Source organism: Leptosomus discolor, chromosome Z (assembly GCF_034619465.1).
Source record: "Leptosomus discolor isolate bLepDis1 chromosome Z, bLepDis1.hap2, whole genome shotgun sequence".
NCBI lineage: Eukaryota > Metazoa > Chordata > Aves > Leptosomiformes > Leptosomidae > Leptosomus > Leptosomus discolor.
In genome coordinates this window covers 30,796,971-30,808,772 of record NC_141419.1, presented here as the reverse complement: position 1 = coordinate 30,808,772, position 11,802 = coordinate 30,796,971, and positions in this window count along the sequence as shown.

Here is an 11,802-nt window from a genome sequence, read left to right as displayed (position 1 = left end):
CAGATCTACATTTCTCTGATTCTTTATTTGAAATACTTATTATCCACTAAGAGCCTTTTAGAATATTTGAGGACACCCACAATGTTTGATTTATGTTAGTGATGAAGATACAAAGCTACATTATAAGCCTAACTATGAAAACAGATCCCAGAAATAGAAAATTAAAAAAAAAAAAGAAAAAAAAAAAAGAAAAATGGCTGCAATAAGTATATTTGGTCTTGGATTTTGTTAGTGATGTCTAGATTCATGATAGTCAGATTTGATTTATGCTGCTAAAGATTTACTCTTGTTCCTTGGTTTTATTTTTTTTTAAGTTGCCACAGCAGGTGAGAATGACATTATTTATGTCAAGGCAAAACAGAAGAGCAAGAAGCTAGGGAAACCAAGACTCATTTTACTGTTCTTCTGGGATGCACAGCCTTTCTTTCTACAGATTTTGGTAGAACTTTTGTGACTTATGCTCAGACCTTTAGTTGTCCTTGAATTAGCTTACCATATCCAGAACATATCAAACTTGTGCTTAAAAATCAGTTTATACTGAAAATGCACTCATAAAGCTCATTTGAGACTTAGTTAAAGTTTTGTCCTCTTAATGTGAAAAGCAGAAATGTGACCTCCCTACAAATTGTAATTAGTTCACTTTTTAAAATGTACATTCAGTTTAGTTTCTTGCAGTGTGCCACAGTTAAGGTTATTGCTCAATTTCTGTGAAAGCTCTTCTGACTAAATATTGCAAACTTTAAAGGGGAACTAATCTATTTCTATTTTTCATGTGCAGTTCTCTGTTAGAGTATTTACCCCTGAAAGCTTAAAGATAATTCTCAAAACTCTGTCAGACATGACAGCTTAAAAATTTAAAGCCTTGCCAGGATTTCCTGATGAGACTGGAATATTGTTTCAAGTAGGATTTGGCTGCAGAATACAGTATTCTGTATCATTTATGGTGTAATTATATAGTATAGTATAGTTTATGCCTTAAACTTCAGTAAGCAACAGTATTCTTCAACATAGACTAGTATCTTTTATGGCTTTGGGAAGTCAGTTGCTGTGTCTTGGGTAAAGGGGGAGGAAAAGAGAAAAGACAATTTTGGAGACTCTCGGCCATATTGTCCCAGGGAGGTACTTTCATATCTTCCCCAGTAAATTGCATAAGCTGCACAGGAGAGAGAACATTTTGTCCACAAAATACTGAAGTTTTATTTTGAAAATATACCAATAGACCATGAAACCACAAAACTTTTGTGTGATAATCCAACAGATGAATTTTTTGATGGTTGCTATGGAATACTTCCTAACTGTCGTCCCCCCATCCCCCTTAACAGAAATTGAGGCTACCGAGAAGATAACAGTGTATTAGCTTCCTCATGCTTCTTAAGGAGAAAGATCCATATTATTTGTAGAATTGAAGAAATGGCACACAGTTGAAAGAAGTTTTCTTCTCCCTTCTGTGCTCCTGGCTGTGAATCCTGGCTCTCGACTGACCTTTCAGTGGACTAGCTCCCCTCTCGCCTAGCAGAACTGGTGCAGGGAGTAGGATTAGTGCTGCATTTAGTATGCTGAATTTGCTTAGTGCAGAGTTGGACAAGAGCTGCCTGAGCCAGCATAAAAGAAAAACAGACAGTAGGAAGAGGTTGGGATAGTTTCCTTTATGGGTGGTCAGTGGGTTGGATCAAGCCATTACAGGCTCTTTGAAGCCAATATGCCAAGTTTCAGATCTATTCTTTACCCCTTTGGAGACAGCAAAGGCAAATTAAATTTGGATTGGTTTTTTTTTACTGTGACCCTCTGCCTAATGGCTGCTAGTGCTTTGCATTTAAATATATGATGTTTGGGTAAGTCCTTTATCCTGGAAATTCTGACAACTAACTTCAGAAGTATTACATCAGCCTACAGTTTGTGCTTGTGGAAAAGAAGTATTTTTTCATCAAAAATACCCAAAGAACAAAGTCTCCTACCATATGTAAACTTCTAGGTGACAATTTTTAAATTTGCGGTATTAAATTGAATGCAGTAAAATCCTTCCAGTAAGAAGATCTATTGCAACTAGTTGTTTTCTGGAAGAGGCTTGAAGAAGGACAGAACATCTCCCTTCCCTACTGAAGACAGTACTACTTGTAGGGATGACATGGAAAATATTTAGGTGGACTCTTGCAAGCTCTTCTATTCTCTTGGTACTAGATGCCTCCCAAACTGACTTCTCTCGTCTAGTTTTCATTAAATAGTGTGAACGGCCGTAAGAATGTCGCTAACAATCGCGTGTAGACTTCCACCTAAACGTAACTTCATGTATCTACTGTAATGCCTTGCGAAGTCATATCCATCTGTCTCGACAGCTTTGTCCTTGAGGAGATGCGTGATTTGGATGAAGCTGTGAATCAGAAGTGAAATATCAGTTAATACGAAGCATGACTTCCTCTACATGCTTAAAACTTTGAGGACCTTCTTAATACCAAATTACCCAAATGTATTCACTCTGTGGTTCCACAGCCATCTCCTTTGCACTTTTCCATTTAACCAGAAGAGATGCCCACACTTCCATTTTCATTTGAAATCTTATGTAGAAATGTGATTCCTGCTTCATAGTTTCTTGTATGCAGAATAACATTGTATCTGTAAATGTATTTATAGAGAATGTTACCTAGTTAAGGTTCAGTTTTTAGTCAGAATGGTAAGTTAACTGGTTACGTGTTGTGTTTGGTTACATATTGGAAGTGCAAGGGAATTTGGTGTGGTGCGGAAGAGCTTAAGAGTTCACAACAGTACTTAATGTAGGTGTCAATTAATTTTTGATGCCAAGATGAATATAAAGTATGTAATTAACACATAGGTTTTCAGCTGTCAACTTTCAGTTTACCAGATGTGCTGTTTACTTACTCTAAGACTGGGTAATGCCTCCCTAGCATAGTTTTGCAAAATGCCTTTCTTAGGAAATTTCCACAAAGAGGCTTATGTATTTATGAATTTCTGCCACTTCAAGATGTCAGGAAATCAGAATAATTTTGCTGTTTGTGAAAGCATCCATTGCTTGAGTGGCTGTGGAATTGCAAGTAGAATATCAGGAAGATGTAAGGGGAGCTTGTTACTCAGTAAAATGCACTTCTGTCCAGTTCTCAAGCCATACATACAGACAGTATTTCTAATGCCCTACTTTTTGGTGGGATTTAACATGTATAAAGCTTGTGCTGGTTCTCTGCAAGTAATTAAACTGTCATCCTCTGAGATCAGATGCATTTTCCCACCTGTAAATGTTGTTTCTCTTGAACAAACTCGGCCCACAATTATCTTTCCTTCAGTTTTGTTGTTTGCTTCTGCCTGAGATGCATTACTGTTTATATCCTAACTCTGTAATTCTTTCTTCAACTACTCTAATGTATTTTGTTTCACAGTATACTTATTCTGAATTTAGTCTTGCTATGCATAATTTATTTATTACTTGCAGTGTTATATAAAATTTCCTCCTGATTGCACCTTGTCAGAGTGGAATTGTTTTCTTGGCTACTACTGAAAGTTAGGTGTCTGTTTGCTGTGCTACAAATATGATTTCATTTTAAAAGGAAGTGAGACACTTCAGCAATGATATCAGAACAAATACTTTTAAAAAACATGCAGTTTGTTTTGGTGGTGGTCACGTGTCAGATAAATAAATGGAAAATTAAGCTCAGAGACTTGGGGTTCACCAGCAGACCTCTCTGTTGTCTTCCATGTTTCATTTTAGAACAAACTGCACAAAACAAAATCTTGTTCGAACATAATGTAATACCATCATCTCTCTGTTGATTATGAGGTTTGCAAGAAGGCTTACTTCATTATGACTCATAAGCACAGCAGAGATTAACTCCAAAGTCTTTCTTTTCCATAATGAATGCATTCTTTAGTCTCTGATTGGAAACTATTAAGGGACCTAGATTGATTAATTCCCAACACACACACACAAACATGTATTTATATATGCATGCTTATTTTGCACTCTTACATTCAGTTTAGGCTTTGACATAGTTAGGAGCATTTGAACTAAAAAAAAAGGCACCGTTGCTGAGTTACTAAGATCCTTTCTTTTCTAATATTTGTAGCACTCTGTTTCGTAGCTGAGTTCTAACTTCAGGACTGATTAGCTGGTACCTTGGTTTTGTCCTAGAGAAAGATGCACCTTAAGTTTGATTTATATGCAGAAAATGAAATTTCCTTGCTAGTAATTTAAACATTTTTATTCAGAATAAGGAAAAAGCATTATTACTAACACCTGCAGTTTAAAGTCAGTAGGAATCATGAAAACAAGGAGATTTTGAGTGATTATATTTAATACAAATGAAGGTAGATTGTGTCTAATTCTGTCCCTTCTTCTAACAATCCTCTGTACAAAAAGCATATTGTTCAGGGCAGGGGGGAAAAGGCAGTTTGGATACACCATAACACAGAATTCAGATTTGCTTGTGCATCATACCTGGATTATTGGTAAGGTCTGTGATGGCACATATTTGGAGTGGAAGCAGCTATGGAAGAGCAGGAAGGTAGATGTAAAAATTAACCCATAATATGAATAGTGAGAAAATTCCCATTTTTAAATCTTTTTTAATGATGATTATTCCATTGTGTGATGAAAGGGAGTTGGCTTTTTTTTTTTCCCCACTATAATTGAGCAGTTGAACAAAAGTGATGGATTATTTGACACTTTTAAGTGTTTTAAGTCGTTCGGAATTCTTACAAACAGAAATCCCCTAGCTTAAGTGAAAGCTATGAATTTAGTGCAAATGCTGCATTGTTGTGTCACATGCGGATGATTGATAGTTCCTTTTGATCTTACAAACTGACTGTGCACAGCTGTGACTACGCAGCTGTCAGCTGTTCTTACAAGGCTAAAACAGAGGGCCAAAGAATGACTGGGTGTAAAACTGAGGTCTGTATTTAAGAGACAGTCTTTGCAAAGATGAAGGAATGACAGATGGGTAGAAATTCCTACTTTTCTGTTTCCACTTTGCCAGTTCTCCTGTTGCCAGCTAAGCAGGCATTTGGATAGAGTCTTGGCAATGTGATGCCCAACAGTCTCCCCTGTGGAACACTGTATATATTGCCTGCTATACTTTCTAAATGAATTCACGTAAGTCAAGGCTTGGGTCTAGGTCACATAATCCAAGTCTTCTAGCTCTGAACAGCATACAAGTCAGGACAACTGTTTCAAGGCTACGTTGTGATTGACAGCTGCTCTTGTGGTGCAGCACGGACACAGGTTGAAACAAGTAAGCCTAATGTGGCTTTAGAACATTGCACATGCCTTAAAAAGGCATGAACATCTTGGGGGTGTTCACGTCTCGTGAAGGATATACAGGCTACTGAGATTGTTTATAGGCCTCTACCATTGAGGTAAACAAAAGTGATGCTTCTGCTAGTTAATAAAGTTTTGTAGCTGTTGTCTCTGTAGGGTAGGCATGAGGTAGTGCCTCTCCAGAAAACATTTGCGTAGAAGGCATGATTTTGGATTGTTAAGACTGAAAGAATTGAGATAGTCTATGGATTTAAAATAACTAATTATTTTGGGAAAATGGTGTATAGTCTTTTAAAAGTGGCACGTACCAAGAATGGTTTGATTCACTCTGCATGTTGAAGTTTCACGGTAAGTAAATGCCAGTTTTATGAAACTAAATGAAGGACAGCATTATTTTCTCTCTCCTCTATGCTGTTGAAAGTTCTCTGTTGGACAGACCTAGTTTACACCTCTCTATTACCTCCACCTTAAGAGTCATATATCATGAAGTATGTTTCCATTTTGAACAGTTTGGGGTTTTTTCCCAGACCCTCTATTTTATTTTAAAAGATATTTTTTGAATCTTTGCACATAAAGATTGTGGAGAAAATCCTTCTCAGCTGGCCCCCTTCCCTTCAAAGTCTATTAAACCAACCACCATTTCTTTCACTGTAGGTCCCCTTTCTTTTATCTGCAGTCCACTACGGAGCTGCTCCACCAATCTAGCTGAAAATACACCTCCTCCCGAAAGATTTTACTAGTCCAATTATTATACTGGCATTTCTAGCACATTTAGACTGAAGTGTAACATCAAGTTAGAGAAAACCAAACATGTAATCTAGGTCTCAATACACTGGCATCTGGACACAGCTCTTCCCGTAAAACACAGAACTGTGTCACCTCAAGCCATCTACCTTTTCTTGGGCTCCCACTTCTAGTTAGGGCATTTGCATTTATCCCGGGTGAAATGTACCAGCCTGTATCACAACTGCTTTGAATTTTCGTTTCACACTTGTAGAGGGCTCTTGTTGCTGGGTTGTTTTGTTTGGGTTGGGTTTTTTTTGCTATTTTTCTTCCATGAACACCCTTAACATTAAAAATAGAGTCTGACTAAGGACATCTGACTTGCTGCTGATACTGTATGCAGTGAGGGAGTTCTCTGCTTGAGATGCTTGTAGTGCAGTACTCATTCCCTGCCACTTCCCCTCCCACTGCAGTTACAGCAAATGGGATAACGTCACGAAGTCATACACAGCTTTCATTTCACAGTATCGCTGCTACTAACCAAGGGCATTATTTGAAATCTTGAAATTTTGCTGCAGAGGTACATGAGTCCTATCCTCACCAGCGATTACACCTCCTCTTCATAGTGCTTTAAAGTGTTTAAAAGTTGTCAGGTTTTGATTGCTTCATCATTCACTGAGGTCAAGGACAGCAGATATTTGGAAAGCGCATGCAGCTACAACATGCCTGAGCTAATGTGGTTTGTGACCTACTTCTGTCTCTGAATTCTTCAGGCTAGAAATACACAGAATTCATGTTTGAAATTTATTTCTTATGGCACTAGAACAAATTCAGTGACTGGATGCCATATACTCAATGAAGTCATTCTACAGTGATGATGGGGATTAAATTGACATGTCTGTACCCAGTGCTTTGTTTTAAGCATGCTAGTTTCAAGATACTGTGAATTCTAGCACCAACAAAGACGACTGGTATGTAATAACAGCATCTGCAGAAAAGAAGACGTGCTTCCCCTGCTGTGGTCAGTCATGTATGCCATATGATCCAGTCTGTAACTCCACAAACTGCATTTCCAACAATTTTTTTAAGTATTATTCCATCTGAAAAAGATGCAGAAAATAATTTTTGTCATCACCACAAATACTGATACTACGTAGCTTTTGTTTTAAAAGAGAAGCCATTAATCTAATATGTTGGTAAGAAAAAGATGTATACATTCAAAGGAAAAAAATAACACGCAGTTGTCAAATATAACCACCTTAAACAAATAAACAAATCTTTCTCAGTGTCCTGAATTAAGTGGACTGACTGAGAGCAATCTTAATATGCAATAATGGTACTGTGCCATTCATAAACTGCAGCTGTGTTCAACACCACCTTTACTGTAATGTCAGAGCAGCATTTCTCAAGGTGATGTCAATGGTAGCCCATTAAGCACCATGAATTGCTTTACAAAGTAACTAAGAAATGACCAACATTGCAGAAATCTAAAGGGGAAAAAAAACAGTGTGAAGAAGTAAATTTTAATTAAGTTTTAGCTTATTTTTATTTAGTTGTATATGAAGCTGTGGTAATACCAAATAAACATTTCTTAGTGTTTTTTCCTAAAAGCATTTGATTGTTCTTCAATTTAAACTCTGCCAGAACACTGTCCTTCAGAAGGAGATTTATGTTCATCCCCTTTTGGTATATTCAAACCTACGTGTCCCAGAAGGAAAAGGCTATGCATGTTTCCTGATAAAACCAAACAGCAATAAGCATGATTCGTAACGTGGTTTAGTGAGGACCATGTTTCATGCAATGGTCAGATCATAAGCGTGCCCTGCATACCGCATGCCCGCATGGAGACACGAATATAATGAAATCTAGCCTGTCCACAGTTCATATTGTGCATACAGTCACAGAGGATTAAATTACATAAACAGTTCTTGAAGCCTTTTTCAGCTTTAAGACCTTCTTCTCCACAGTACCAGGGACAGAGACCACAGCCCGGTATTTTGGGAAACACAACCCCACCACTGTGGGATCTGATTGTCATGCAGAGGGTGTGCGGGTGAAATGCTTGTAGGCAAGGCTACAAAGGTGGATGACCTGCCCACCTCCCTCCTTCCCTCCCCTACAGCCTACTTCTGTCTTGCTGAATGCAAGTGACAACAGCTGACAGAACAAGATTCTGCCACTGCGGCTGATGCACAGATTTAAGCACTGACAACCTGGACAAGAGGACAACTCCCAACGTAACAGCAGCTCTAACACTTTAGAGGTGGCTTTTCTCAATGGGAAGCCATTTAATAGACACACAGGTGTGTGTGTGCAATGGCGATTTACAAGAAAAACACTGTGCAAAGAAAGAACACCACAGGAAATCCATTACCAAGCTAATGTTAACAAGAGAACAGTTGGTTGCCAAACAACAAAAAAGGTCTAACTAATTATTTGTAATAGATTACCTCTTAGAGAGGTAAACTTCACTCTATCAGTCAGCTTGATGATGATCGGGACACAACCCTCCAAAAATCTGTCTTTAGCACTGGACAAATATTGCATCAAAAGTTTCCTTCATAGCTTGACACACCTCGTTTATATAACCTTTTTTTTTTTTTTTTTTAGCTGAGGAGCTTTTTCAGTCATGTTTGTGAGGCACTGCCAAATCGCTGACTTCCTACCGGACATCTGCAGTCACATTTTCAAAAGCTGCTACTGCTGAGGCCACACAGTTGTATTGTTCATATTTTCTGTAGTACTTTGTACAGTGTATTCACTTCTGACATAATGAGAGCCAAGACAGAAGACAGCAAAACTGCCCATCATTCAAAAGACTGAACAGACAACTTGTTAATCAGTGCCAAATGGAACCCTGATTCTTTCTGAAGTTTCTCCATAACTCTTAACTCTTCCAAGCTTTCATGAACTTCCCTGGCAATATTACTGTGTTGCACTGGATCTCAGCACCCTCCTCTTCATTATTTCATTGTGGGGACCTGGATAACAGAATCACAGAATGTTAGGGGTTGGAAGGGACCTCGAAAGATCATCTAGTCCAACCCCCCTGCCAGAGCACGACCACCTAGAGTAGGTCACACAGGAACACGCCCAAGCAGGTTTTGAATGTCTCCAGAGAAGGAGACTCCACAACCTCTCTGGGCAGCCTGTTCCAGCGCTCTGCCACCCTCCCAGTGAAAAAGATTTTCCTTATGTTAATGTGGAACCTCCTGTGCTCCAGCTGGCACCCGTTGCCCCTTGTCCTATTATTTGCCATCACCAAGAAGAGCCCGGCTCCATCCTCCTAGCACTCGCCCTTTACGTATTTATAAACATTAATGTGGTCACCCCTCAGTCTCCTCTTCTCCAAGCTAAACAGACCCAGCTCCCTCAGCCTTTCATCATAAGGGAGATGTTCCACCCCCTTCATCATCTTTGGGGCTCTGCACTGGACTCTTTCCAGCAGCTCGCTGTCCTTCTTGAACTGAGGGCCCAGAACTGGACACATTATTCCAGAGGCGGTCTCACCAGGGCAGAGTAGAGGGGGAGGAGAACCTCTCTCGACCTACTGACCACACCTCTTCTAATACACCCCAGGATGCCATTGGCCTTCTTGACCACGAGGGCACATTGCTGGCTCATGGCCGTCCTGCTGTCCACCAGGACCCCCAGGCCCCTTTCCCCTACGCTACTCTCCAACAGGTCAGTCCCCAACCTAGACTGGTACATGGGGTTGTTCTTTCCCAGATGCAAGACTCTACACTGGCCTTTGTTGTATTTCATTAAATTTCTCCCTGCCCAGCTCTCCAGCCTGTCCAGGTCTCACTGAATGGCAGCACAGCCTTCTGGTGTGTCAGCCACTCCTCCTAGTTTTGGTGGAGCAGAAAAAATTGTAAGAACATGGATTAATACTGAATAAATACCTGCAGTTCTTTGTCCTGCATAATTGCTCCATGAAGTTTAACTGGTGAGTGTAACAGTGCACAAAGTGTGCCCTGTGAAATTCAGTGACCAAATGGTTGAGGCTGGCAGGGACCTCTGGATGTCATCTGGTCCAACCCCCTCCTCCAGCAGGGCCATTTAGACATGGGTGAAGACTCCACCACGTCTCTGGACAACCTGTGCCAGTGCTTGGTCACCCTCATAGGGGCAAAGGGTTTCCTGATGTCCTGCGTTTTAGTGCATGCCCATTGCCTCCAGTTCTGTCACTGAGTACCACTGAAAAGAGCCTGGCTCCATCCCCTTTGCATCATTATTTATACATGCTGATAAGATGTAACCCCCTGAGCCTTCTCTTCTGCAGGCTGAACAGTCCCAGCTCTCTCAGCCTTTCCTCCTATGAGAGGTGCTCCAGTTCCTTCATAACATTGGTGGCACTCCACTGGACTCTTTCCATTGTGTCCATGTCTGTCTTGTCCTGGGGAACCTGGAACTGAACCCAGACTACAGGTGCGGCCTCACCAGTGCTGAGTAGAGGGGAAGGATCACCTCCCCTGACCTTCTGGCAACCCTCCTAACGCAGCCCAGGATGCCATTCACCTTCTTTTTCACGAGAGCACATTGCTGGCTCATATTCAACTTGGTGTACACCAGTGTGATAGGTAGAGACACGGACAATTTAAAGTGTCAAAATCCAATGCGAATTTTATTATATTAGCAAGCGAACAAGAGCAAAGGCAGCGCTGGGCGGCCGGGGAGTCTGCGCTCCGCCAACGGCTCGCAACTTCCCGCCTCGTGTAAGCACATTATATACAGTCTCATTTCCTGCATTCGTGATGTCGCAATCAGGTCGATACTCTGCGCATGTTCCTTCTGTTGCTGGGGGGGGGTCTTTCTCTGCCTCCTGGTGATCCTAAGGATGAAGGCTGAAGGTCTTCCTCGTTGCCCTGTGGGTGGACTTATGCAAGAATGTGACTACTCAACCCCCTCAGCTACGGGTCCTGTTGACTTATGCAAGAATGTCCTTCGGTTGGGCTATCAAGCCTTGCGGGCACATAAATCTTCCATCCATACCTTCCCATACAGGTTTAATGAACAAAGCACAATATGTTACTTATTACACCAGGACCTGCATGGCCTTTTCTGCTACGCAGCTTGCCAGTTGGGTAGCCCCCACCATGTACTGCAGCCTGGGGTTGGTCCCTCCCAGGTGCAGAGCTTTGCACTTCGCCTTGCTGAACTTCATGTTCCTCTCAACCCACTGCCCCAGCGTGTCCAGCTCCCTCTGGGTGGCAGCACGAGCACCTGGCGTATCAGACCCTCCTCCCGGTTCAGTGTCACCAGCAAACTTGCTGAGGGTGCACTCTTGCCCCATCATCCAGATCATTAATGACGTTAAACAGGACAGGACCCAGTATGACCCCTGGGGCGCACTGCTAGTTACTGGCCTCCAACTAGACTCAGTGTCACCACCCTCTGGGTTCACCTTTTATTAGCGCTTGTCCATCCGGGGTACGCGCCCTAGCACAGACCGCGTGCTGCACGAGCCCGGCCACCCGCACACGGGTGACCCGCAGAGCTGGCTGTGGCCCCCAGCCCTCCCACCGTTCTCTCCAGGTGCTGCCCAAGGCACACGGGAACGGCGCTCTCCAGCACGCAGGAAGGTCATTTGTGACTGACGAGAGACACCTGCCAATCCGTCATCTTGAGTTGCACCTTGGCGTGCCCGTCGCATGTCACCCTCGGCGCGGTTTCTCAGTTGGCACACGCAGCCCCTCTCAGGCGGCGCAGCCTGCGCCCCCAACATGCAGCGCGCCACCGCAGCTATTTCTCCGCACTGGGTCATTCTCGCGTAACGTCTCCGGTACTGACTGAGCTGCTTCCGCCTTCACAGACCC